Source organism: Anser cygnoides, chromosome 5, assembly GCF_040182565.1.
Source record: "Anser cygnoides isolate HZ-2024a breed goose chromosome 5, Taihu_goose_T2T_genome, whole genome shotgun sequence".
In the NCBI taxonomy this organism is placed as follows: domain Eukaryota; kingdom Metazoa; phylum Chordata; class Aves; order Anseriformes; family Anatidae; genus Anser; species Anser cygnoides.
The window spans coordinates 18,900,180-18,926,083 of NC_089877.1; the positions used below are offsets into that span (position 1 = coordinate 18,900,180).

The 25,904-nt window shown below is 39.1% G+C and overlaps 2 long non-coding RNA genes across 5 annotated transcripts in view; one reads left to right on the plus strand and one right to left on the minus strand.

Moving 5' to 3' along the window:
- LOC125182194 (uncharacterized) overlaps positions 1-15,330 on the plus strand; it is a 29,574-nt gene extending 14,244 nt beyond the window's left edge. For 2 of the 3 annotated variants that reach the window (XR_010831653.1, XR_010831654.1), the window contains one exon: positions 593-736. This is a non-coding gene — a long non-coding RNA (uncharacterized lncRNA). Of the gene's footprint in view, positions 1-592; positions 737-14,311 lie in introns of those variants that run through there. The other variant, XR_007161406.2, reaches the window with a different exon arrangement.
- A 142-nt stretch (positions 15,331-15,472) lies between these two features.
- LOC136790863 (uncharacterized) overlaps positions 15,473-25,904 on the minus strand; it is a 246,655-nt gene continuing 236,223 nt past the window's right edge. For both annotated transcript variants that reach the window (XR_010831652.1, XR_010831651.1), the window contains one exon: positions 15,473-15,558. This is a non-coding gene — a long non-coding RNA (uncharacterized lncRNA). The remainder of the gene's footprint in view (positions 15,559-25,904) is intronic.

Here is a 25,904-nt window from a genome sequence, read left to right on the forward strand (position 1 = left end):
CTAGCTTAAAATCTATTATGTCCTGAATCTTCTTTCATTGACTAAATAGTGATTTTCCTCTCATGCCACCTACGAGAGTAAGTAGGCATGCTCATCACTCTGTTTTGTGTAATCTATTCATCTCTTTTTAAAGCAAACATGATCAGAAAATCTAGGGATTTTTAAGACTGTTTTCAGTTTGCCAAAGACTTGTAAACTGAACGACAGTGTGATCAGAGCTTTACTAAGTAACAGTGCTAAGACATGCTGAGCACTGTGGCACACAGAAGCACAAACAGGCATCCTCAATGCCAGCTTCCCCTGAAGAACTGACTTCAGTATTACTGCTTGCCAAAAGGAAAAAAAAAAAAAAGATGGAAAACTTCTGTTTAGAAATACTTTCAGTCACAGAAAAATCCTACAATTCCTGTTTGAGCGGCAGTTTTACCAACAGCTGTTTCCTTACCTAGAGAATAGGAACCATCAAATATATAGCTGGGGTAAATCAGGACATCTTGCTTGTGTCCCAGATTGGAGCTATGACACTTTACACCAAGATTGCATCTATCCTTGTGGCTTTCAAGGTGGTAAAAGATGATGTTTTCATTTGCAGTGTGTCTGACAGATGATTGTCTGGAGCAGATAGAATGGCCTGGAGGTTGTCACTGCCGTGTTTCTGTTCTTCTTGCTTCATTGAGTCCATTTCTCGATGATTTGATAATGAGGGAAAAGTGTGCTGTTAGTGGATCCTGAGCAACATGCTGCAAGTTTATGAAAATGAAAAATCTTTAACAAGAATTGAAAGGAAATCATTGACTTATGAAGGGAGCTTCAGTTAACCGTAGATTAATTAAAAAATAATACAAAGATGAGCATGGGTTGAGAGACGAGAGAAGATTGAATTTTGCCAGGAGCAGGACTGTTACTGGACTCAGGCATGTGGGTGGAGGGATAACACCCGGCTATCTGCATACAGTGCAAAAAATCCTGCTGGCAAATGCTGAAACATTACAAGTCAAATGCAACTGGCAAAGTGTCAGCAACTGTTCTGGAGATGCTGTTCGGAATAAAACATACATGTGGAATTCTCTTACATCATCTATCTAGGTGTATTTTTCCCCTATTTATAGGGCTAATGTGATGTGAAGGTAATCAGGCAGCACAGTACAGCCAACATATTTTAGGTGTTATAGTAGGTATCTCTTGGCACAAGGTAGGAAAACACAGAGGCAAAGATCTGTCTTCAGCTACAGCGGTGGGAGGGACTGTGCTGCTGGGAGCAGAGGGAGCCCCGAGGCAATCCCCAGGCAGGCAGCGCTGGCTGGCAGGGCATGGCCTCACTGTAACATCTGCCCTGTGCAGGGCAGACGAGAAGGGAGGCTGGCAGCAGCAAGGTGATGGAAGGGTGGAAGGGGAAAGGGATGTCCTCTCTCTCCTTTCTCTCCCTTGCTTTCTACCAGAGAGTATTTCGTGTGCACGCACAGGCTGTGCCTGCCCATGGGGATGTGGCAGCTCTGCTTAAACCTCACAGGCATATGAACACTCACACATAACCCCCTGTATGAATCACACACCTTGTGTTTTAATTGCATTCCTGCTCTTTGCCTCCTTTCTCTAGGCTAGCAGAGTGGGGTGTAGGGTATGTGTGACCTCTGTGGGATCAGGCCTGCAATTTTGGTTATCTCCGCCTCTGCCAGACCTGCAGGGACAGGCACAGCTGCGGCTCCACCGCGGCCCACTCCTCTCCCCGTGGTGGCAGGAGATGCTGTGGTAAAAGAACGGCTGTGAACAGCTGCTGCCATCCTAGCCTCACTCTGTTACCAGCCCGGCCAGACAGGTCCTCATGCAAGACCTGCATGCATGCATGGCCTGTGCCATGCCTTTTATACCAAGCCTTCTACTCTTAGTCTGTATTTCTCTAATTACTGTTTGCAATGAAGTGTCTTGCAGATAGGTAGGAAGCCAAAGTCCCAGCCCTAAGATTTTCTAATCTAGACCTGAAGTTGTTGGCAGCACATCTGAGGCTATCATGAAGAGCAAAGCAGCTGCCCACAGCTTCAGATGGATAGAGAACAAGTAGGTATGGATCATGCATGCCAGGGAATTATATGTTACTGTTTTTTAAAAATGTGGGTTCATTTTCATGCTATAGTGATGGTGGTTTCACTTTGTGGACTAAACATAGGCTTTTTTAATTATCCAATTCATTTAATTTGTAGAGAGGAGGATTTTATGAAGTCGGATACTGTGGCTGTGTTGGTGAAGGAGTAATAATTCAGAGCCACAGTTATGAAGTGCTATTTAGTAGTGGTGGGTTTATACTTCTGGTTACTGCATGCGTTTATATTTTTTTTATGGTTTTGTAATTATTTATATTGGTAACAGTAAGTTTATGAACACAATTTTATTGTTGTGTTCATATTAAAGAACAATATAGTTTGCAGAACAATTATAGGAGACATTTTTCTCTATTATCTTCTTGTCATTTGAACATAAACACGTGGGCTGTTTGCAATAGGAAAAGAGTGAAATACACTAATTAAATGATGTCAAGAGACTGTATTTTACAAAGGTGAAATAGAGATTGTGTGTTCCAGCTGTTCACCTGGCCCTTTATGCGAAAGGACTGAACATCTGAACACAGTGCATCTACCAGACAGCTCATATTAGTGGAAAGATGAATCAGCACAGGAGTCCAAAGCAGTAATTTTATACTGAACAAGTGGTGATGGAGCTACTGAAACCTCTTTTCTTCTTTTTACTCAACTTCCATTCGCTCCAGTCGTGTTCATTACTCTGGTCATTGAGTACCTCTTCTACCACTACCTGAGCAGGTAGGAACTTGATTTGTAAATCTGGAACCATCAGTGGTGTGTCCTTCCATTCCAGAGAACCGAGTAGATATGCCTTATCCAATCCCATGAATCTATTTTTTTTTTTTTAAACAAATAGTACAGGTTTCGTATTTCTCACAGAATCACGGAATGGTTGAGGTTGAAAGAGACCTCTGGAAGTCATCTTGTCCAATCCACCTTTTCGAGCAAGGTCAACCAGAGCACATTGCCCAGGATATGTCCAGATGGCTTGTGAATATCTCCAAGAATGGAGACTCTACAACTTCACCTGTGCCAGTGCTCTGTCATCTTCACTTCTCAGGTAGAAACATGTAATCCTAAATCCCTTGTCAGGTCCAGCAAAAAAATCATCTTTGGTTTTCAAACCTTTGCACCCTGTTATCTTATGTCTACTCCAGTGCCAAGGACTTCGTAGCTACTGGAGCAACACAAACATCACAGAGAAATGCCAGAATACATATCTAGAGGCAAGAGATTAAAAACAATCTCTTAAGATGTAGAAGCACAAGTCCTTGTGAAAATTACTGTTATCCAAAATACTATTCATTAACTGCCATGAAGAGATAAGACACTGGATCCCAGAAGATCATCTTTATCCAGGCAGCACACTCCTGGACCCGAACAGTCCTGCTGTTGTGTCTCCATTGCTCCAATGAGAAAGGACTCACTTCCAGATAGCTCAGGTTTCCCTGTGTCATGACTTGCTGCAGGCATTCTCTGGTGTCCTTAAAAATATTTTCCTGTAGTCATTAGTAAGGAGTCTTTTTGGAACACCAAGGAGTTATAGTAACATTTAAATCAGTGTCAAACTTCAGCGTTCCTCTCCCTTGTATTGTAAGGAGCTAGAATTAGAGTTCTCAGAGAATGTTTTGGAGAGTAGCAGAATAGTGGGGCAATGAGGAAAAAAGAAAGGGGAACTTTGTGTGATCAGTTTAACTTGGGTAGCAAAAAAATTACTCATGGAACACATCTTGAAAATTCTCTTGATGCCAGCAATGGAAAAAAAGGCACTTTTGCAAACAGTGAAGGGAAGTTTACAGAGATGGTACAAGAGAACTGTCATTGCACTTGGAGATGTGGTAGGGCAGAGGAAGAGCTACCCTAAATAGAAGGGACAAGATGCTGGATTTATTTTAGAAATGTTATTGGCATTTTTCTTACTGGAATGAAGGGAGCCAGGAGACTGCAAATGAACTGACCCAAACCATTCACCACAATCATAAAGTGTAGCAAAAGTGCAATGGGTTGGCATTTCCAGGGTTTGATTTTTTTTTTTTTTCTGTCTTGCCAGATTCTGGAATGCTGTATCACCTATTTAGTTTTTTAAAGATAGCTTTTAATGTACAAAATGTCAGTCTGAAGTGACTATTGAAGCTGTAAAGATTTTCAAAAAATTCCAACCATTCTTTTGGTTTAGCAGCCATAAAGGTCTTGCAACTGTTATCATTTGTGGTGGTCACAAGGAAGTGACATCGTCTAATCAAAAAACAATAACAACAACAACAACAAAATCCAAGCCAGTTATCAAGGACATAATTTAGACTTTGGTTTGACAGCTTTTTTTTCCTACTGAATATGAACTGATTAAGTTCAGTTATTTGTTAGGTGCATTTGTAGGTGTTTGTGGTTTTATATACTACAAGAGAAAGTGGCAGCTTATATGCCATCCTTCTCTTTTCTTATGAAAATGCGCTCTCTCATAAAACTACCAGAAGAACAGAGAAATATGGTTAGTTACTCCTTGATAACGTTGGATTAAGATTTTGCTTTATTTATGTTAGCAATAATCATTGTGGTTTAGTGGCATTTGAAACAGCTGGAACCTTCTGTTTCAGCTGATGTTTTGATATGTCATTTTTTCTTGGACTTTGGTCCTCATTTTCTGGTCTGTGTGAAACAGGCAAACCATTTATGTATCTCTTAGGAGTGCTTTTAATTTAGGAATTTAAGGGAATTATCAAAGGTGGTTATTTTAATCTCTGCCACTCATTCAGATGCCTTAGTGACTAAGGGTTAGTGACTAGGTTAGAAAATATTTAGGAATCTAAATTGGTACAGAAGTTAAATTCAAGTACTATGCCTTTAACCTGAAATTAAGCCCTGAAACCCCTTGCTCAACTGATGCCTAGCCCCAAATGTACTTAAGGATCGTATGATCTTTTTTCCAGATTTAAAGTATACAAGTTTTAAAGTCCTGCACATGCTCAAAAGCACCTGAGGCCTGATAAAGCTATGTGGCTAGAAACCAAGTCCATGACCAAATCCCCACAAAAGCTGCCCACCAGGAGAGCCTTTGCCAGAGGAATCCAGCTGGAAAAGGGATCTCCATGCCACTGTCATCTGAGTTTGTTGTCCAGAATTGAATGAAAGTCTGCACACGAAAAACTGAAAAACATGTAGGAGAATGCATGTGGAGCACCTTTACTTACAGTAAAATGGGTCTTTCTACAATACTGCTGAAAAGTGTTGGGAAGGGTACATGGACCACAAAGGCTGTTTAACAGTGCAATGGTAAATTAGTTAAACTCTACTGGGTGTGTTACAAATCTAAGTAGTAGATTAGATGTCAAGTTTATTGCACAATGGGATTAATTCCCAAACTTTTCATACTGCTGCTTATCTCCTGTGAGCACCTGCCCCATCGGGCAGGGCTTCCAAGGTAATCTGTGTGAAAGGAAAACAGCATGAACTGTGGCATTGGAGGAGCTATCAAATGTTCACGAGCTGGCCACAGTCCTTAACTAATCCTCATTTTTTTGCTTCCAGGCTGCAGAGCCTGGAAAATCGGGAGATTTTATCAATGAAGGTCAAACTGTTGAGGTTTTAAACCTCAGGAGGCTGAAGAGCAAAATTATTTTTATGGTGGCAATCTGAATATCCAAATGAACAGGGAAACTCTTGCATGGGAAGAGAAAAACAATTATGTCCTTATCTGGTGCAGTGTGACAAAACATTGGTTACAGCCTGTGATTTCAATTTAAATTATTTGGGAAATTGGGCTCAAGACATGCAAGCACTAGTAGGAGATGCTATGCATGTTATGCTGCCTCTTTTCAACTTGGAGGCAGGAACAGCTATTTGCTCTCATGGTGGGTGTCTATACGAAGCTATTTGCAGCATTATTCTGAGGAAGGAAAAACTTCTCTGCAGCTGAGTTTGGAGACTACCACTTCTTTCCTTATATGACCTACTTCCAAAACTTTGCTTTTGTTTTAATTAGGCAAAAAATATACGTATGCGAATACAATTCTGGTTCTTGACAGCAACAGTTCTCTGTTGCTACTACAGTTGGAAAGTGGCATACTCAACAGCATTCAGTTTAACTTTGGTAATTTGCTCAAGGAAGTGGATCTTAAGACAAGTGCTTTCATGTAATGTCAGAGCACAGGACGAGTTTCACCAACTGGAGCTCATGTCAACTGTGGCATCAAGACAACTTTCCTTTAAGATCTGTTATATTTTGCACACATTTTGTTCTGCTTGTTTGTAATAGTTTCTTCTGCATGCTTACTAACTGTGGATGAGGAGATCCTCACCTGTACTCTTGGGGGAAAAAAAGAATGAAATTCTCATTTTTGTTGAATATGAAGGAAATGTGAATCTCTAAATCTTACTCATAGAAGGGAAACTGGTTAGTATTCGATACTACGAAGAGAGGTTTCCACTGAGGAGCTTGGACTAAAACATGGCTGTGGGTTGAGCCTACCTCTGACCCACAAAAACAAGCAAACAAACAAACAAGAAAACCAGAGGCAATAGGCAATAGGAGGCAATAGGAAGATCTTAGAAGAACTAGAAATAAAATAAATTAAGGTTTACTTGCTTTATCTTTTTTTTTTTTGATTATTACGCAGGATCTGCATGAAATACTGATGGTTTGTTTTCAATCAGTACTTGAGATAAATGCCACTGCTATGTAATGACTCTTCCTTTCTTTCTGAGAGATCCTAAGGTGAACTAGTTAACATCTTCTCTATGGATGGAGGCCTTTAGAAGACTGTTAGCTGTCACAAATGCGCTCATGAATACTTGGGACATTTGAGAGATGTAAACTTCGATGTACCAGAAATCACACAGCTTCTGTCTTCTACACAATATTGTTGAAGAGTGTTTCACAAAAGTCTTGCTGACAGTGGGCTAGCTGGAGAGGCTTAGACCTGAGCTGGCAGAGGTAATGTTGGCATGAAAGGGAAGGAATCAAAAGGAATCGCAGATAATATCTGTCACCACTGATGTCTGTGTAAATAGTTAATAGATAAGGTTTCAAAAGTTCTCTAAGACCAATAAAATTCCTCCTTTTTTTGTGCATTGCAAAATGGTTTCCTTTGTTCAGTTCTTTGCATCAGCTCTTTACAGTATCAGTCCTCTACAGGATGTGCATAAGCTCCTTGTTATGCAGGTTTGCATTTCAGGGCTGCCTGAGAGGCTCAGCAATTCCTGGATGCTCTGTCTCTTAACCTGTAGCCCATTACCCTCAACATTTGGGTTTGGTTCTTAGAGGTGTCACTTTTGTTTCAGATGCAAAGTTTTTAACTATTGCCGAAGACTTTGTCACCTCTTGACCTGGCTGCAGTGATGTGCTCTAAGCCACAGCAGAGCTGAACTTCCTGTGGGGTGCAGATGGAGTATTGCTTCTTAGACTGTGTTTTCACCCACAAAACAAATGAGTTAATTTGTTCATTGGTTTGTTCAGCCCTTTGCTTGTCCTTTCTTCACTCCTCTTTGCCTTTTTTTTTTTTCCCTAGTGGGATGAGGAACTAATCAGTGGAAACAAGGCAGTGTAGCTTTTCTGTGATGTGAAGAGGCAACATGGAAGCCAATAACTGAGATATTGTGACCTTTCTCTAGGAAAAAAAGTGGACTTCTCTCCACTTTTCTCTCTTTGTAGTGTAATAGTAGAGATGTGGCAATTGTCTGCCTACTGCAAGCTCTTCCAGTTGCCATGTAGTTTCAGGGTAAAATGTGTTGAGGCCCTGAAGCTTTGGTTTTAGCCATTTGGTAATACAACTGTTTGAGTTTACTTTTTTTTTTTTTCCCCCCCACAAAATACTGGTGTTAAGGTATTTTACACAACAGAATTTTCAGTCTTTAAAACCTGTCCTTCCTTTTATGCTCCAAACTTCACAGGAAGATCCAAAAGAGGTCACCTTTTCTTGCACCAGAAAAAGGGATATACAGAAAAATTGCACTGATTTGTTAATGCTATTTCCTTTGTTTAATTTACTCCACCCCAAGAACTCCCTCTCATAAACTGGAAAGATGGGCAGGAATTTGTTTTGGAATTTCCCTCACCCCCAAGCACCACCCTGTACCTAATGCCGTGGCAGCTCATGCTCTTGCCTGAGGTGAACTTGTGGAATTAGGAGGTCCATGGTGTTGCAGGGACTGGATGGACCGGGTGCCCTGTGGTGCCTGCTATGTGGGGGAGCATATCCTGATTGTGTTTTAGCCATGTTACAACTGTTGCAAGCCAGAAAATCTGGGTTTTCTCTCTGGATTTCACTCTCTCTCAAGAATGTCCTGACACTACAGATTTCAGGTCTACAGGACACTAGTCAAGTCTACAACAGGATCCCTGTTTCTGTGGTGAGCAGCATAGATACAAGAAGGCAGAAATGGGACAGTGGAGATAGTCACACATTTTCCTGTGCTGAGAAATTGATGATAAGTGATGAACATTCACTACAATAGAATAACAGTTCACTATAAATAGCTACCAGGATTGTCTTCAAATTTTGGGATCCTAGATCTAGTCCTAGATCTAATGGTAATTTGTGCCTCTCCAGCTTATGTGTGCTATATTTTCTAAGGAAATGCAGAACTGTTAAAGAACAGTAAGCTGTAATAAAAACATAGGGAAACACATACTGTACTGTCATTTCATAGCAGACAAGAGATTTGACCATACTAAAATGTGGCATGTGTGGCAACTTTTGTACAGGAGGTCCATTTTGACTGGCAGGACAGACCTTAACAGTATTCACAGCTAGAAGGCAGCAATCCTTCCCTTCTGAGACAAATTTCTTGACAGTAAAGCTCTGCTTTTAGTCATTTAAGACTGGTCTATTTTAATAAACTCTACTTTGGATAAGACTTTGAACATATTCAGAAAGTGAAGATAATGAAAAAAATATTCTAATTAACTGAAGCTCATTGAGAGACAGATTTTTCATCTCAGGGAATGTCTTAGGGGTGAGTTTTACTTCCAGTCCTAATGAAAGCAATAAAAGAATCCAGAAAGCGATTACAAAGCATGATTATGAATAAAATATTGTTGGTCAATCAAGTGATTTGTTTGAATAAAAGCTAAATATTTCATTTAGATCTCAATTTGAAATAGTACAGAAAATAAGAAAAAAAATATTTGCAATGCTAAATCGAAAATGTCATTCTGAAAATGTAGTAACATTTGATTTTCAGCAAGTTGATTCTTTTGTTTTTCTCTTCTAAAGGAACATTAGACAAGATCATCACTCTTAAGCCATTGCTTTTTTTCTCATGAATTGGCAGTTTCTGAGAGTCTAAATGTAACTGATTTTTATGTAAAATACCCAACAATATGTTAAAATGATCCAATCTCAATGAGTTACTTGAAGGTGTTGCTATGAACCTATATATTACCCAAAAATATTTGAAACAGTCCTACAAATAAGGGTTTTGTTTTGTTTTGTTTACAGTCCTTAGCCAGCCAAAGTATTTGCATGGATAAAATTGTAATAAAATGGGGAGGGGGAGGGGGGGAAGGATTAAACAAGTTGCACTGATTTTTCTGTTGGTCTAGAACTCTTTGTCAGATATAATATTTTAACCCAAGTGGAACACACTTCAAGCCAGAATGCTATGTTTCTTTCAAAAGTCTGTTGTAATTCCCTTTTATTTTCACATACTAAGCCTAAGAAAGCCTCTAGAATATTTTCTGGCCATCTGGAATGGTATCCTAGAAAAGCATGCATTTGTTGCTGAGGTAAATACTGTTCTTTGGTCAACTTCAGCTGCAGCTGTTTGGGTTTTTAGCCATTGATTTGCACTGCGATCTCTGTGTAGCCCTGCTCCCTATTGCTTGACAGTAAGAGAGAAATCTGTCCCTTGAGCTGTCCAGTGGTATTACTGGAGACCCAATGACACTTACGGTAAACTGTTTTCATTATGGTGGCAATTAAGCTCAACAGTAGCTTTCTGGAATCAATGGAAATTAAATGCAGATAACAGACATTAATTGAACATTTATTGGAAACAATTTAAATTATGTATAGTTGTGCCTTAGTTAGTGGCAATTAATGACTACCATTTGGGTATAAGCAGAACTGCCCGAATGTAATGAAAGTCAATACAAGCAGTTACAAATGGCTGAGATAAGGAAGTGCTTATTGATATTAGTGATCTTCAATATTTTTCATTGGAACTATAAGCTGATACAGACCATATTGCCGTGTAAAGTGATAAGAAATTGCTAATAATATTTTAGATGTAAAGTGTCACTAATCTGTAATTTGCTACACTGGGTATTGAAATAATTAATGCAGTAGATCATTTTTAATTATAGTATTATATTTACAGATAAACTGAAACTGAGACTGTTATTGATTAAAAGAGGTGCCATACTGCAGACTTGTCTAACCCTGTAAGAACTATATCGTTCTTGAATTTCATATAGTGTAGCTTAGATTTTTACATCTGATTTGAATTACTTGAATGTCTTAAAGATCTGTGTTCCAACCAGATGTGAGAAATGGCTTTGGTTTGGAAAGTTTCAAGGAAGGACCACCAAATAATGAGGAAAAAAACAAGTCTGTATTCTTTTTTCCCTACACCCTCAGTGGAAAATCAAAACAAAAAAATGTAGCCCAATTTTTTAATATAAATTGGATTCTTGTCAGGAAATTGCTCTCTACCTGCAAAGTATAATTATCCTTTTTCCAGCCTGGTGTGTTTCTCAAAGCAAAGTTATATGCAGCTTTACTGCAATTGATAAACTTCTGTAATTGGATGCTTCTGTACTAATCTCACTATTTACTGTGCTTTATGTATGTTGTGTTACAAGCCACTGTTTTAACTATACCAAATATCTTCTAGTTAACTACCACTGACTGTACTGACTACTGTAACTGGCTGTACTGATAGAATACATATATTCTAGTTAACACGGCTAAAACATAACACCTTTTTCTGTTTTTCTTGTCAGTAAACATTTTCTTTTTAAAGTTAATTTAGTTATTTTTAAAGTTACTTATAAGGAGTCATTAACAAGTATTCAATTTAAAATGGAGTGCTACCTCTTCAATAGGAAGATTAGTTCATGTGGCACTTCATTTTGTTTAGTTGTCTTTCCTTGATGGAAGTACATTATCTCTCAGAATCAGATTTTTTGTTGCAAAGTTATGTGATAAAGGTTAAATAGATTTTTTTTTTTTTAATATTCTGTGACATGTCAAGAAACCTCTCTATTCCTGTGAATTTCTCATTGGAGAACTGAAGATGACTGCTAGAAAATGACCACAAAAAACAGTATGAAAAAGGCAAAGTGAGTTTATATACAAAAGGTAAATAAGGTTGGAAATTTCTTTGGAAATACTTCTGAAGCACTGTTGAACATAGCAATGCAAAACTGAAAGAATTAACTAGTTTGTTATGCCATATACAATGTGTAACACTGGTATGTATTTCAAGCTAGTGGTAAAAACAAAGGAACTATAGTAAAGGGGTTACTGTTAGATCACAGAGATACTATCTCTGCTTACCTGTGAGAAGTCCAAGGAGTACAGAGACCAAGTTTAAAGTACTGAGAATGACTGGAAAATATAACTGGCATTATTCCTTTTAATTATACCTGGTGATTTGTTCTGGGATTTATAATCCTGATCTTGATATTCTATAAACAGAACCTTCATTTAAAAGGGATTAGGGTTGCCTACGTGTGATAACCCAAATTAACTTAAACTCTGTAAGAAAATGCCAGCTTACGGAGCGCCTCCTAACTACTCCCTTCCTTCACACAACTTGTCTGCTGCTAACAACTGACTACATTGCTTTGGAGAACTCCTTCTGCCACCACTGAACACATCACGCACAAGCCTACCCAGGTTACAAAACGCTGTCTTATTAAGATCAACATTAGCATTATAGGGTATTGACATACATGACACACACAAGTTCAATAAGCAATATTTTATGCATCTATGAGCAGAGTATAAATGAGTTTTTTACAGCAAAGCATCAGCAGAGAGACCTCCATAGATTATCCAACCATGCCAAATCTCATGGTCTCAGGAAGGCAAAGGCTTGCCAATACAGATTGGCTTGTGAACTCAGACAAGTGCAGACCAGGAAAGGCTCTTCCACACCTTCCAAGCTGGTCAGGTGGAGGCCGGTTCCAGCCCTGAAGACCTGCATCGCTGAGTACACAAACTTCACATCTAGTGTGGCCTCCTTGGCTTCCACACTGGTGCTCAGATTGAGTCAGCTTGGAACAGAAAAGCTGGAGAGTGCATTGATGTCTGAAGTAGAAACCATAAGGGCACCAGTATCTCTAGTCCCAACAGAAATAAACTGCTAAGAACTATGCACCTTTCCTGTGTGCAACTGTCAAATGAACTAAACTGTCCTCATCCTGATTGTGGCTCCTGTCCAGCTGGAAATTTGGGGAAGGATGGCCATTTCTTCTGCAAATTCCTTTCCACATACCACACACACACACACATACACAGTTGTGAAGTGGTTACATCCTTACTGAGGGTTTTGTTACAGGCTGGGTTAAGCCTTGTTGAAAATGGTAGGCTTAACCACCGCCCTTCTCTTCTGAGTTGTAAAAGACAGTTCAGCACACGTTTCTGCCCAAAACAAAGGCAAATGCAAGGTTGCCTAGGAATTTAAAAGATCTGGGTGGGGAGCCTTGGTGAGTTTGTTTTGGGCAGGGTTGTATGTAGAAAAGAGAGAGCAGACGCAAAAGCAGAGAGAGCTCAGAAGCAGACCTGAAGGAGAAGTAGGCAGTCTGCAGGAGTTGTGGCGCACAGCTCTGGGAGGAGCCTGGAGAGGGGGATTTCAGTCCTGATGTTTGCTGAAAAGATTCTGGGAATGAGAACAAGAACTCTTTTTCTGATTACATGAGTCCTCATGTGCTCAGGACAGCAGGGTTCAAGCGTCTTGTGAACAGAGAGCATGTCAGCAGGGACACCTTATTCCCCCCACTAGCTAACTCTCCTGTTCTCCAAGCCGAACAACTTACGATGTGCTGAATTTCACTTAGTAGTGGCTCAAAAGTGTGCAGCCATGTGTAGAGTACCATTCAAAGCTGCACAAAACCATAGTCATCTCAAGTAATGAAAAGTTGTGAATAAAACACACAAGAAAGGATGAAGAACCAGGAAGAAATCTGCTTACTTCTGACCTATATGCTTGACATGCATGACCAAAATACTTTGCCACTACCTTTAGCCACCAGAGAGTTTTGAAAGACTGGTTATTTACCAGGCCAAACTAAAATCAACTTTGGGAAGCCCTTACAGGCCTACTTTTATATTAATTAAGTCACAATCTTATCCAATTTATTTGAAAATTCCCAGATAAACTAGTCTTTATTTCTGGATTATGAACAGTGAATTTGGCAAATTCTGTACATAGCCAAAACAAAGAGTCTGGGACCTTCTTTAGCCAGGAAGTGTAACTGAAGTAATTGAGCCGTCTGATAACAAACACTGAAATGGGCCCTGGACTGCTTTTTAAGTCACAGTTTTAACAAGAGCCTTGAAAGATACACCTTCGGTAGGATAGCAGATGTGGTAACCCAGAGATTTTGTAGGATTTTAAAACTCATATAACTGTAATTTATTTCTATATACTTAAACTGGGGCCAGAATACTTATCATTGCAGAAACAGGGATTTATAGCACCTTATTTCCTTTAGCATTCATGTGGAAGGCCATGGAGTCCACGCTCCTAGACTTGCTGATAGAAAGATAATCATCTTTGAACTGAACTTCCCAGGAACCAAGTCCTCCTCCAGCCAATGGAAATGCTATTGCAGACTTCAGTGGGAGTAAATTTCAGTTCTAATGTTTTTTATGACACTTGTATTTGGAACAGATAGATGAACAAATACATTTACTTGAGCATTCATTACAAATTGCCAGTAGTTTTTTTTCTTTTTTTTTTTTTTTTTTTTCTTTTTTTTTTTCTTCTAATATTATGGTTAAATGAGGCTTGTAATGTATTTCTCATTTTGTAACAAAAGCCCTTGTGAAAAGGAAAGGATTTGTGTTGAGCAAATCTTTTAAATATTAAGCTAGCTTATCTTGTTCATCTTCCTGTTTACTACCCATTCATTTAAAAGGAAGGTGTTTATGATATGAGGTTTGGGAAATATTTCATAAAATTTCAAAATTGTATTTTATTTGTTTGTGATGCAGAGAGAGGAGGAGAGAGGATTTTCATCACTTCTGCTATTTAAACATTCTTTTTTTTTTTTCCACACTAAATTGCAGCTCACCATGACTCGCAATGACAGATACCAACCCCACCAATCAATAATATACAGTGGAAATACCAATGGACTCCTCAGAACAGCACTGCTAGTGGCACCACTCTTTACTGCTATTGAAATGAATTCAAAGGAGCTGGGCTTTTGCTCTCAAATCATGCATTATGTTATCACTTTTCTACTCTCACATCATTTATTTAAAAGCAATTGTTTCCTTGATTCACAGCTATCCACACATACGTGATATGAAACATTACGTGCCATATTTTATCTCTCCCTGGGTATAAGTCTACAATGTGTTGATGTTGATGTGAGATGAGGATGCTCAGCACTTCAACAAAACCAGGCCCTAAGTAAAAGGCGAATGCTATGTTTCAACAAGTACAAGTAACAAATGGACATGGTGAAGGTGGTGATTAAAGACTGTTGTAAGTACACTTTGGGGTTCTGATGTTGCAGTACTAGCCTGCTTCTATTTTACTCTTGCGGCTCATTTCTTCGCAGAATACCTCTTGTCACTTACTGTTAATGTTTCCTTGCTGATCTTTTACATACTGTTTTTATTTAATGATTCTTGACCAAGGGAAGAATTCTGTGTGCAGTGGCACAGGCTAGAGTGCTGACCTCTGCAGCACTGAGTGTTCTGACTTCCTTCCTCCTCCACCAAATTTTTCAGTGGGGAGGGCACTCAGCCCTGTTTAGCAGACACTGAGAGTGGCACTCACCTCACTTAATGTGGAGGTAGAGAGCTACTCATCAGCTGTTCGCTCGCATCCACCTTGTAGCTGATGGGAAGAAAGAGGCACCTCTAGGCTGTGGTTCATCTTACCTATCTTACATATCAAGGATAATGTGAATTGAGACCTGATAGTGCCTCGTGCTATGGTGACTCATTCAGTTATAACTGCGTACACTGTACATATCTACATTTGCTCAGCTGCATCCCATGTCTCGATACTTCTCTCAGTATGACCTTAAGTCCAGGGTAATTCCAGCTCAAGCCATTTTCAGGATTTATACAAATTGCCTCAAGCCTTTTTTCCACTTATCTTGAAGGCACTTTGGTAAATGTCCACATTCAAGGATTTTAAAAAAATAACTGAAATCACCTCTTTACAATGCAACATTCACCACACACTAAAGCAGTTCATTTGGATTTCACTTACATTAATATTTGGGTATCAGCAGGAAGCGGTGTTTCGCAAATATGATTTGGCAATGTGTTCATGATCTTCTGCATGGACTCATTCACTACAAAAAAAGAGAAAAGATTGTTTTACAGATAAAAAGTTGTCATGTCACAAACCAAAATGAAGGAAGTTCTTTTGTTACAAACTGAGATGTTAAGTGATTTGTTTGGTGTTCCTGCCTTAAATAGTCTGAGCTTCCCTTAAAAAATAAAATGTGAAGTTCACTGTTAGTTTCTTTAATACTGTCTGACTAAGAAGTCACAGAGTCTCTTACATTGAATCCTGTCCTTTGAATCTTTTTTTTTTTTTTTTCACTTTTGTATATTTTGCAAATTCAGACCTTTATCACCAACCAAATAAATCTCTCATTTTGACAATAGAAAATCTAGCTCCAAATCTGAATTTCGTAGTTTGGGTTTCCTTCTACTTCCTGTCTGAGAGCATAGTTACGGCAACTATTTGCACAAGTTCGTATCTAATTGAAACGCTGTTGACATGTGTATGTGCTAAACAAAGGAATGTAATAAAAATTTATGAGTTAGTTACACTTTGAATCAATAAAGTGTTAAAGAGTTAAAAAGAGCTCATTTTTTTCTCAGGTCTTTCAGACCAGGAACTGTTTGTAATGCACAGAGCACATCTGGGACGTTATTCCCTTTCGCAGTGTCCTATACACATATCTTTTTTGATTACCATGAATATGACAGAGATCTACACAGTGAAGCATGATGCAGTGATATGAAACTCTCTCAGTGATTTTCAAAATATGCAACTCATAAATCATCCATCTTAGCCTGGGCCCAAATTTGCATGAAACCGTGGTAGATCGTCTCAAAAGGTAATTTACCCAAAGCCCAACCAATCCCAGCTGTGTGAAGCACATAACAAAGTTAAGAAGGTAGGTTTCACATGGCTTCAGGGTTTGTAATGGATGCTTTGCACAGCTGTAACGATGAGTGGGTGAGGAGAGTTAAGAATGAATGAAGTGTGGGTGGTGGAAATATTCACTGGGCATGTCACGGCCAAGGGAGGAAGCACAGGGGCCTCCCGGTCTCCACGATGGGAAGGACATCAAGGCTCCCTGGACAGGGGTCCTACTTATTTATTTATTTCAGTTTTGACACATTCTCATTAGCAAGGCAAAAAATGTGAAATTGATACAGTTTCTTTTGAACACAGGGAGATGACTGTGGCTGCGCAGCAGAGCTGTCTTATAATCTGCTTCCAAACGTGTGGGTGCCTCTTGGGTTTCCTCAGATATTTTATGGACTGTTTTCAAAGATTTTTATAAAATCAGGCCAACAATGTCTGCATCCCCTACCACATCAGTGAAAAATTGGACCGTGTTTCAGAGTCATGTAAATTCCTTCTATAAGAAACATTTACATTTTACTAAGTGAAAATTTAGCAGACCACTTCATGGGTGAATTCATCCCTGGTTTGTCTCCCTCATTACAGTACAGTTACCACAGGGATGGGTTGACTAATAGGTTACCACTAATGAACAGAAAAATGAGTAGCACGTATAACTGAACATTACAAAGGTTTCTTCCAGGATTGCCACGGCACGTTCAGATAGCTGATAAGATACTTCATTCTTACCGTTCCTGTATTTTCATGAGAACTTATCTGTAACTTATCAAAACCTGAAGACCGGTTTATGTTTCTTTACTGTATTATTATATGGCACAGTAAGTGTAATAAAGTAATCTGCTAACTGTTCTCCTTGACTTTTCGTATTCATTGCTCTTAGACAGGTTTTCTTGCACATATAGTAAAATATATACAACAACTTTCGTATCTAAGGTCCTAGTAGTTTAAACACAGTCCACTTATTTCTTGGCAAAATATTCTTTGCAGTTAGGACTTGATTAGGCTGGAAAACATTAAAAATATGTTGACTAATGCACTGTTAAAAATATAGAAAGTGTAACATTTAAATAATGATAGATAATTAATGGTCTAGTGTAGGATTAACTATGATCTTCTGATGGGATTTTAAATATGGGCTCTTTATTTGCCTTGAATGGTTGTTCATGGTTCACAGTTGTAACCACAGCTGATACAGCAGTTAAAAAGATGATGTTCTACAAAGCTACCCCTATCGCCGAACAAGCATGTTACTCAAAATGGTGGGGTAAAATTATGTCTTCACTGAAGTCTGCCTGAACTTCATTGATCTGGAGGAGGGGAACATTTCTTTTTTGTAGAGAACAATGTACTCATTCAATCTGAAAACTAAGTAGTTTTTTCGAAGTGTTTTTTTTAGCCAAGTAAAAGTATCCTAAAGGACAAAAAATGTCTTTGACCCTGGGCAAGAATGAGTGACATTGATAACTGTCATGTTTGAGGTTTTAAGGAAAGCAATGAAATTCAAAATTTGCTAGTGTTTCATTCTTTTAAGCTAAAAGGCTCATGCAGCAAGAATCTGTAAATGACACTCAACCAAGGAAAAGCTTTCTGAACAGCTGATGTGAAACTTGAAAAGAGGCAATATAACAAATGTAATGCAGGGGGCAGGGGGAAGTGCTTTCATTCCAGTTCAGGAACATCTGGTTTATTGCAACAATAACTACTGTAATTATATCACTGTTGGAAAAGCTGCTCTAGGTTAGGTTAAGTTTGTGGGTTTCTATAATAAACACTGCTTTGGAGGAGTGGGGGTTCAGTATTTCAGCCATGTCAGATCACACTGAACTGAACTATGATTTGAGGCAAAAATAACAAAATATGGAAAACATAAAAGCATTGTTTCTAACCATATATTTCTTGAGATATACTCTTGGTTTATTCCTCATTATAGCAAGTGGAGGGTATGCCAAAGAAGCAAATTGTTGGATGACTGACCATATTTCACTGATAAAAACTAAAAAAGTAATTTTTTTGTCAGTTGGAAATAGGCTTGTTAATCCATTATGGTAATGTACACTGCTGTAATAAATAAACAAGCAACCCGCAAAGGACATTAAGTACCATTATTGTCACTTCACATACAGGGTCAGATAGCAGCTTAATGGCAGAGGGTCTCCTAGTAAGAATACAGTGGATTTTTCCAGATGAGTGCCTGTGTGATAGGACTTACTGCCTAGCCACCATATTATTTCACTAATCATTCAAAATGAAGTATCTCAACTACAGTACGATGCTTTTCTATCTAATGGGAAATTTGAGTCTCCACCAATCCTTTACTACAGCAGAATCAACTTAATTCTCTCAGTTGCCAAGTGCATTTCCTGCATATTATGCAGCAGCAAGAAACAACTGTCTCTTTTCTAGGCAACAGGGTACGTGTACTGATCTCAGCACCAGTAGCGTTCACAGCAGTACCATGGCTGCACTTGGATCTGCAACGGGCCAGGTGTTGCACGTGAAAATTTTCTCATAAATTGCAAAATACAAATAAACCACTTTTTATTCTACTGTTAGGGCATGCTTAGTCTATAGTCTCTCTCAAAATGCTGTAAGTCTATACAACTTCAGTGTACTGACAATATATAAAAAAGAATGGGTCAACATCTTCCTGACAAGGGGAATAGGAATGTCATTGCAAATATATGAATACCCATTAAAATGCTTTGTTTTTATAGCAAGGTTCAAAACTGCCTCAGACTTCTGGGAATTTAAGAATGATGAAGAAAGAGATATTTTATTATCATAGTTTGCTTCTCCATCTCACGATATGAAGTTGTGTGTTGCCGTTTATTCAGATTCACACGTTTGTAGACAATACATCAAATGGAATTTGCAAGTTATATGTATGCATCACTTTAACAACTGACCTATGTCTTGCATGCTTACACTGGCAAAATATTACATAAGCAAGAATCAACTTATATGACACATGCAAATGTGGGTTTATGTGTACAGAAAACTTCTGTTTTATAAATGCAGGTTTAATATTATCTTTAGTTCTATCTCTACACATTCTATTTCTACAAGCTCAGTCCTTGGAATTGAAATGAAGCCTGTACTTCACTACAGACAGAATAAAATGCTAGAATATCACACTCTGTTTTTCTGGGTGTCTTTTTATTCTACCGGTAAAGTTCAAATTAATGGAGTGTAAATTGCATCACATAAATGGAAACTAAACCCTGTTGAAGGCAGACCAGTGAAAACATACTATAATTTTCAAAGCAACGTAGTAGAGAAAATAACAAAGTTGTTTTAAAGTTCCAGCAAAAACAGATTTATTGTTATTTATAATTTACTCTATCTGAATGCCCCAAGCCATTATGGAATTTAGTGCTAGACTCAGTCATACAAATAGTTTTTTCTTCCTTAAGGTTTTCTCTATAACTTTTCTATATATTACATATATATATATACTTTTCATACACACACATACCACTGTGATGTATGTACATGCATACATACATATATGTCTTTTGGGGGAGATGAATCATAGATTTTTTTTCAAATAAAATGACATGAACCACAAACAGAAAAATATCTCTGACTTGAAAAATTCTTATTTCTCACCTGTCTCTCATCACCAGTTTTGGAATTCTGGCCAGGGGTCTGCTAAAATTTTTGTAAGATTCAAAAAATTCATAATTTATATACTCATGTCATAAATACTTTTATTTTATATATGCTCCTGGTTTTATTTCGTGGGCTTTGACTACACTCATTGCCTCAAATGGCTTAATTCCATGTGATTATGTTCCAAAAAGTTCAGATATCAGAATTACAAATGGAAGAACAGATCATCAACTGATATCAGGAACTGCAGTGCAATTTACATGAGCTGAACTATGGGAGAGTTTGTTCAAAATACGAATGGTCTGGTGGTGAAACCACTTGAGGCACAAGCCTGAAGCTTGCTCTACACTCATGCTAAATGGCACCCACAACACTGATCTCGTCCTTTATACAGAAGAAAGTCAAAAGTAAACAGTTTGCAAGCTGCTGGCAACAGCACTGGGCATGCCTTAACCATGTTAGCTTTAAAATGCTACCTAGAAGTAGAATGAATCCTTCACGTTTTTTTTTTTTTTAATGTTAAAATATCTACATCTCTGCTCCTACCTGCCGAGACACTGTATTTTGGAAGACGCTGACTATTGCCTGGATAATGCTAAGTGTCCTCAAATGCCTTTCTTATCAATGGCTCTAGATACCTTCCAGCACCCTTCCAGCACCAGACATTCATTCATTCAAAAAGAAAAGAAGTTAAATTATTGCAGAGTTTTTTTCAGTTTACCTGGTGTCAGAAACTTGCAACACTTAGGATTTAGGCCTGCAAAATGCTGACCTTTGTCTTCTTTTACCAGAAAATGGAGTGGGGCTATTCTGTATAAACCATGCCTTGCATGATTCAATATATAGACCAAAAGAGAAATGATTTTTTTAATTATCAGAAAACAAATAACAAAACTGAATATCAAATAGTGGACTGAAACATGATTTAAAATAAATGCTGAAAATCTTAATATATAATTTCCAATTCTCTCTTTGTTTTTTTTTTCCTCTGCTTTTACAGTGTTTCATTAGTACATCTAGACAGCAGACAGATTTGCTTGTGGTGGGCTGACTTTCTCCCATGGTACTCCTAAGTCACCACTGATTGCTTCAAGCGCCTTCCATCTCCACTAAGCTCATACCAGAACTGCCTGTGCTGAGGATGGGGCAAGTTCATTTCCAGTGTTGGTCCCATGCCTCGTTAGAGTGAGCGATATTTACTGGCACTGGCTGCTTATGTTTGCAGTAAAATTATGCATGGCAAAGGTGGGGCAGCACCTGGAACCCTGCGACATTTCTGTTTCCCCTGTAGATAGCACTGGAGATGCCCCTCTTGAGCTCTAAGGGATCATCCAGTTCAAGACTTCTCTCTTTTCAAATGCTTATATTGAAGGGGAAGCTCTGTTTTCTGAGAATAGACAAAATGAGAAATTTGTAAGTGAGGCAAGGAGGTCTACCAGACAGGGCAGAAATCTTGGATATTTGCAGTGATATTATGAAGTTTAACAGCAGTTTTCTGCCACTTGTAAGATACAACATAAATATGAATGAGAACTATAATATACACACAGAGTAAAAAAAGAGAGAAAATCCTAGTTCCACTTCTATAATGTTCTGAACACTCTCACATCTAGTCCTTGACCCCTCTTTTCTTTTTTTCTTTCTTTTTTTCCTTTTATTCTGAATTGCCTTGTTGCGATTACAAGGGCTGGTTGTACTTCAGAGACTGTGCCATTCACAGAAGTGCTGAAACTATTTTCTGCATCAAGGCAGAATATCTTCACATTAAAGAAACCTAGGTTTTGTGGAAATATTCAGAGATACGCATTCTGGTATTGAGACTTCGTTCAGTGATGATAGTGCAGAAGTTCTGCTAGAAGCTAGGGAGACACAACCTGAGAAAACATGTCCTAATGGTAAGAAATTCTGTAGTAGTCATTGTGTGTGTGTTATGATAAGTGCTTTTTTCTGACTTTGTTCTGCAACTTCAAAATGAAACATCTTCATGACAGATGAATGTGTTCTGCATTCAGCACCACTTGCATTTAATAGTCTGGTCTTCTCACTACAGGTCAGAAACTAGAGACAAACACGAAGCATAAACGTCAGATCGTGAAATATGAAACACTCCAAAACTCCAAGGTCAGATAAAAAGTCTAACCATTCAAAGCTGAATGTCACACCAAAACAATGTGAAAATTTGTGAAGCATTTGTATGAAGGCAAGGGCTGTACATAAGTTTCAGGTCTATGTAAGGTAAGTGGTTGGTAAGGGAAACACATCTGAAGTTTGGACTGTTCAGAGTCAGAGTTAAAAATGGAAAATATTGGGAACAATTAGACACTGGATTTTTACAGATGATCATCAGAGGGCTATTGAGAACAGATGTTTCCATAATCATAAGACAGTGGAAGAATTCTTAGTGTTCAATGTCCTTCAACTCTGCATTTCCTGCATGGTAAGATACACACTGCACATCAAGAATTACTAGGGAAGACTACAGCACAGAACATTTAGGAACTCATCTCAGAGCCTGGTAGAAAGTTGCTTTCACAGGCAGACATTTTAATATTTCTTTTTCATAAATGGAGCCACTAGAGAAACAACAACAACAACAAAAGTTACAAACCCTAATATTCTCTTTACAACCCCATTTTCAGACCAGTAAATAGGTTCTAGGTGCAAGACCTAGACTCCATCTCTCCTCTGGAAGTAGAAACGAAAAATGCTTTGCTGATTTCTACTCAGACCTTTAGATGAAACCTCTCAGGCCATGGTTACACAGATACTTCATTCCAGCAGGAATCCACAATGCCAACAAAATGCATAGTCCTGTCACTCCTCCCTGCTTCCCCACTAAGTCCCTCCACATGGCTAGTTGCTCATTCTCGTGTTAATTACTGTGTGGTGAGAGAAGACCAGTGCTCTCCCTGAAAATGATACCAGCAACAAAGCAATTACTCTTCATCGTGGGATCCGTGCCCTATCAGCCTCCCTGTGGGACTGTCCGAGAGAGCAGCAGGAACAGGCTCCCCAGGGCAGAGCGCACTGGGGCTCTCAGCAATGGCTCAGGCTGCCATAACACTTCAGTGACTGTTTGACTGTGCCCTCATTCACCACGTGTTTGTCTCACTGTGTTGGACACACTGAATTTTCCTATCCAAGACTGTCTGATATTGAGGTGCATCTTTCCCTGCATCTCCCAGCATTTTCATTTCAGAGCACTACCTAGCATCGCTGTGATCATGTGCTAAATTAAAGTTACATCTGTGCAGCTGGCTGTTTTTTTTTTTTTCATGGTTTGTCTTTTTCTTCCACTCCTTCCTCCAATTCAGAAATCTCACTCTTGTGGCCTCCAGAGAAAAACCCACAGGGGAGAGGCTCATTTTCCCTTCTTCAGAAAACTCAATGTCCTCTCAGTGCTCTCCCATGGTGCATCGGCCTCTACTCTCCGGCCCGAGCCCTTCCGAGGCTGCCGGTCACCCTGCAAGAGCTTTCCCACATGCTGTATTGTCAGGGGACTGCCTGACCGTGGTCAGTGGTTTCTGCCTATGTATATGTGGGTGGAGAGGAGCAGAGGGGCCACACCAGAGCAGAGCAGAACAACTGCAGGAGGGAGGCCTGGGGACGGCTGGGGTTTGTGGGTGAGGAGCTGCTGACCTGCCAGGATCTGGGGTCTGGGCAGACCAATATCAATAAAGGCATTAAAAATATAGAAAGTAATGGCTTACTAAATTGCAGACCTTGGTTTGCAGAGAGAGGTTTTGTCTTTTCCAGACTCATGCACATAAAGTTTGTCATCTGTCCACATCTGCTGCATTTACTTGGTGAGTACACAGTGACAGGATACTTGACCTGGGAAATTATTGATGCAGAAATTTCAGGCATTTTCTCACCTGCACCATGTTGATAGCATTGCCTTTACATATCAGCTGCTGGGGTGGTTTTGAGCGTTCCGGCCTTGTTTCTCACAACTAAACCTAGGGTGGAGAGATGTTACTGAAAATAACAAGTGATACCAAGCTTGAAATTCAGACACAGCCTTCTCCATACTTCAGGTAAGTTTGGACCTATGGTTTGGATCCATCTCGCTTGTGAAGTTGTGACATTTTGTGTTGCCGACAGTCTGCCCCCACCAGCAGTGGCACATAAGGCAAAAAATAGCCTCACTGGCACAGCATCACCCCACTTGGTAAGGGGGATTATTTTTTGGAAAGTCTAGCACGTTAAACTTGCACCCAGCCATCCATATGTTACCTGAATGAGACACCAAACACGACGCAAGGTTGCAAGAATCAGATTTCCATGGTCCGTAACTAACTGAAAGATAAAGCAGGCTTGCAGCCTGGGATTTTTGTCTTGTTCTCTGTGTGTGTGCATGTGTGCTTGTGTGTTTATGCCAGCTTCATCCAAACGACGGCTGGCAATACTTCCTGATTTTGTAGTTGAGATATACAAATACAGCATGACTGAGATAATATCTGGTAATGTAATACTTTTTCTTCCCTAGGCATTGACAGGAGTTGGTTCTTAACTACCCTACAAGTTCAGACCTACGCAAGAACCCCCAAAGTGCAGCCACACACTACCTGCAGCACAAGCTGCTCCAACTGGGCTTGGTTTTTCAAGTTGCTCAGCAGCAAATGTTAATGCTCATCTCTCATCAAGGTCAACAGAGACGAGGAACATGCAGCATCGTTTAGAGGTACGAAGTATCTCAGAAGATCCACTTCTGCGGTTGATTCAGGTTCAAATCAAGGCTATTGATATTGTCTTTAAGTCAATATCTTAGACCCTCGGTCACGAGAGGTTAGATAAGATTAAAGAACTAGATTTTTTAATCTATTGAATATTAAAAATGGCCACTTCTGGCTTTTCATTCACACCATCTGTTGCTAGCAGGTTGTATCTGCAGTTTCAGGACAGATTAATAATTGTTCCTGGTTTTTGCACACCAAGAGGTTAAAAATAAATCTTTAGCCACACAGAAAAGTCCCCAGCCATTGATTTCTCTAAGATATTTTGGCAACATGAAAAGAAAATATACCGTATGAGCCTTCCTAGAATTATTTCTCCCTGCCACATGTGATATAAATAAAACAAACCTCAAGAATCTGGCTTAGAATATGGAATAACATTATGCTACAGTCATTTCTGCTGTGTTTACCACAGCAAATGTTGAATTACAGGCGTCACTGTACATAATATTTAAATATTTCAATGATACACAGAGCTCTCAACACTCTTGTTTCTCTCCCATGTTCACAACAATTTGCCAGCAACATTTTAGAACAGAGCAGTCATTTTATTGCAACCTCTTTGCGTTAAGAAATGGGTGTACCCGCTACACAGCTGTATCTAAGACAAAGCATAACCCCCCGTTTTAGCATCCTTGTCATGTTCTGATGCAAAAGGATTAAGACAGTTCCAGGACGTCTGGCTGAAGGTTTCCCTGACCTAGGGAATCTGTGGTTGAGAGGCAGTGCTGTCAGGGCTTGTGAAAATGAATCACTGCCACAATTCCCAGTGGCCACAACTGTCTGTAGGAGTCTTCCTCCTGGTACGTCTCGGTGCAGCCCTACTGCTGCCACGCATTCAGCCAAGCAATACAGACTGAGGAAGTAGAAATTCAGCGTGTGTTAGGCTAATAGGACTCTGTTAAATTTCTGCTTTGAGACTAGTCTGTCTAAACAAAAGTCGAGCCCAAGGAGAGAATGAAAACTGAGGGAGAATAAAGAAGGGAGCCTGCAGAAACTTTCAGTTATCCGAAATACAAGAATGAAGATAACTGCAAAACTGCTAGATGAAAACAGCGCAAGTATCACAGATGACCTCTTAAAATGCAGATGTTTTAATATAAAAATAGCAAAAAAGGGATAGACTAAAATAAAGAAAAACAGCTACATGAAATAGATATGGTAGTTAAAAAATGTTTCATTACAC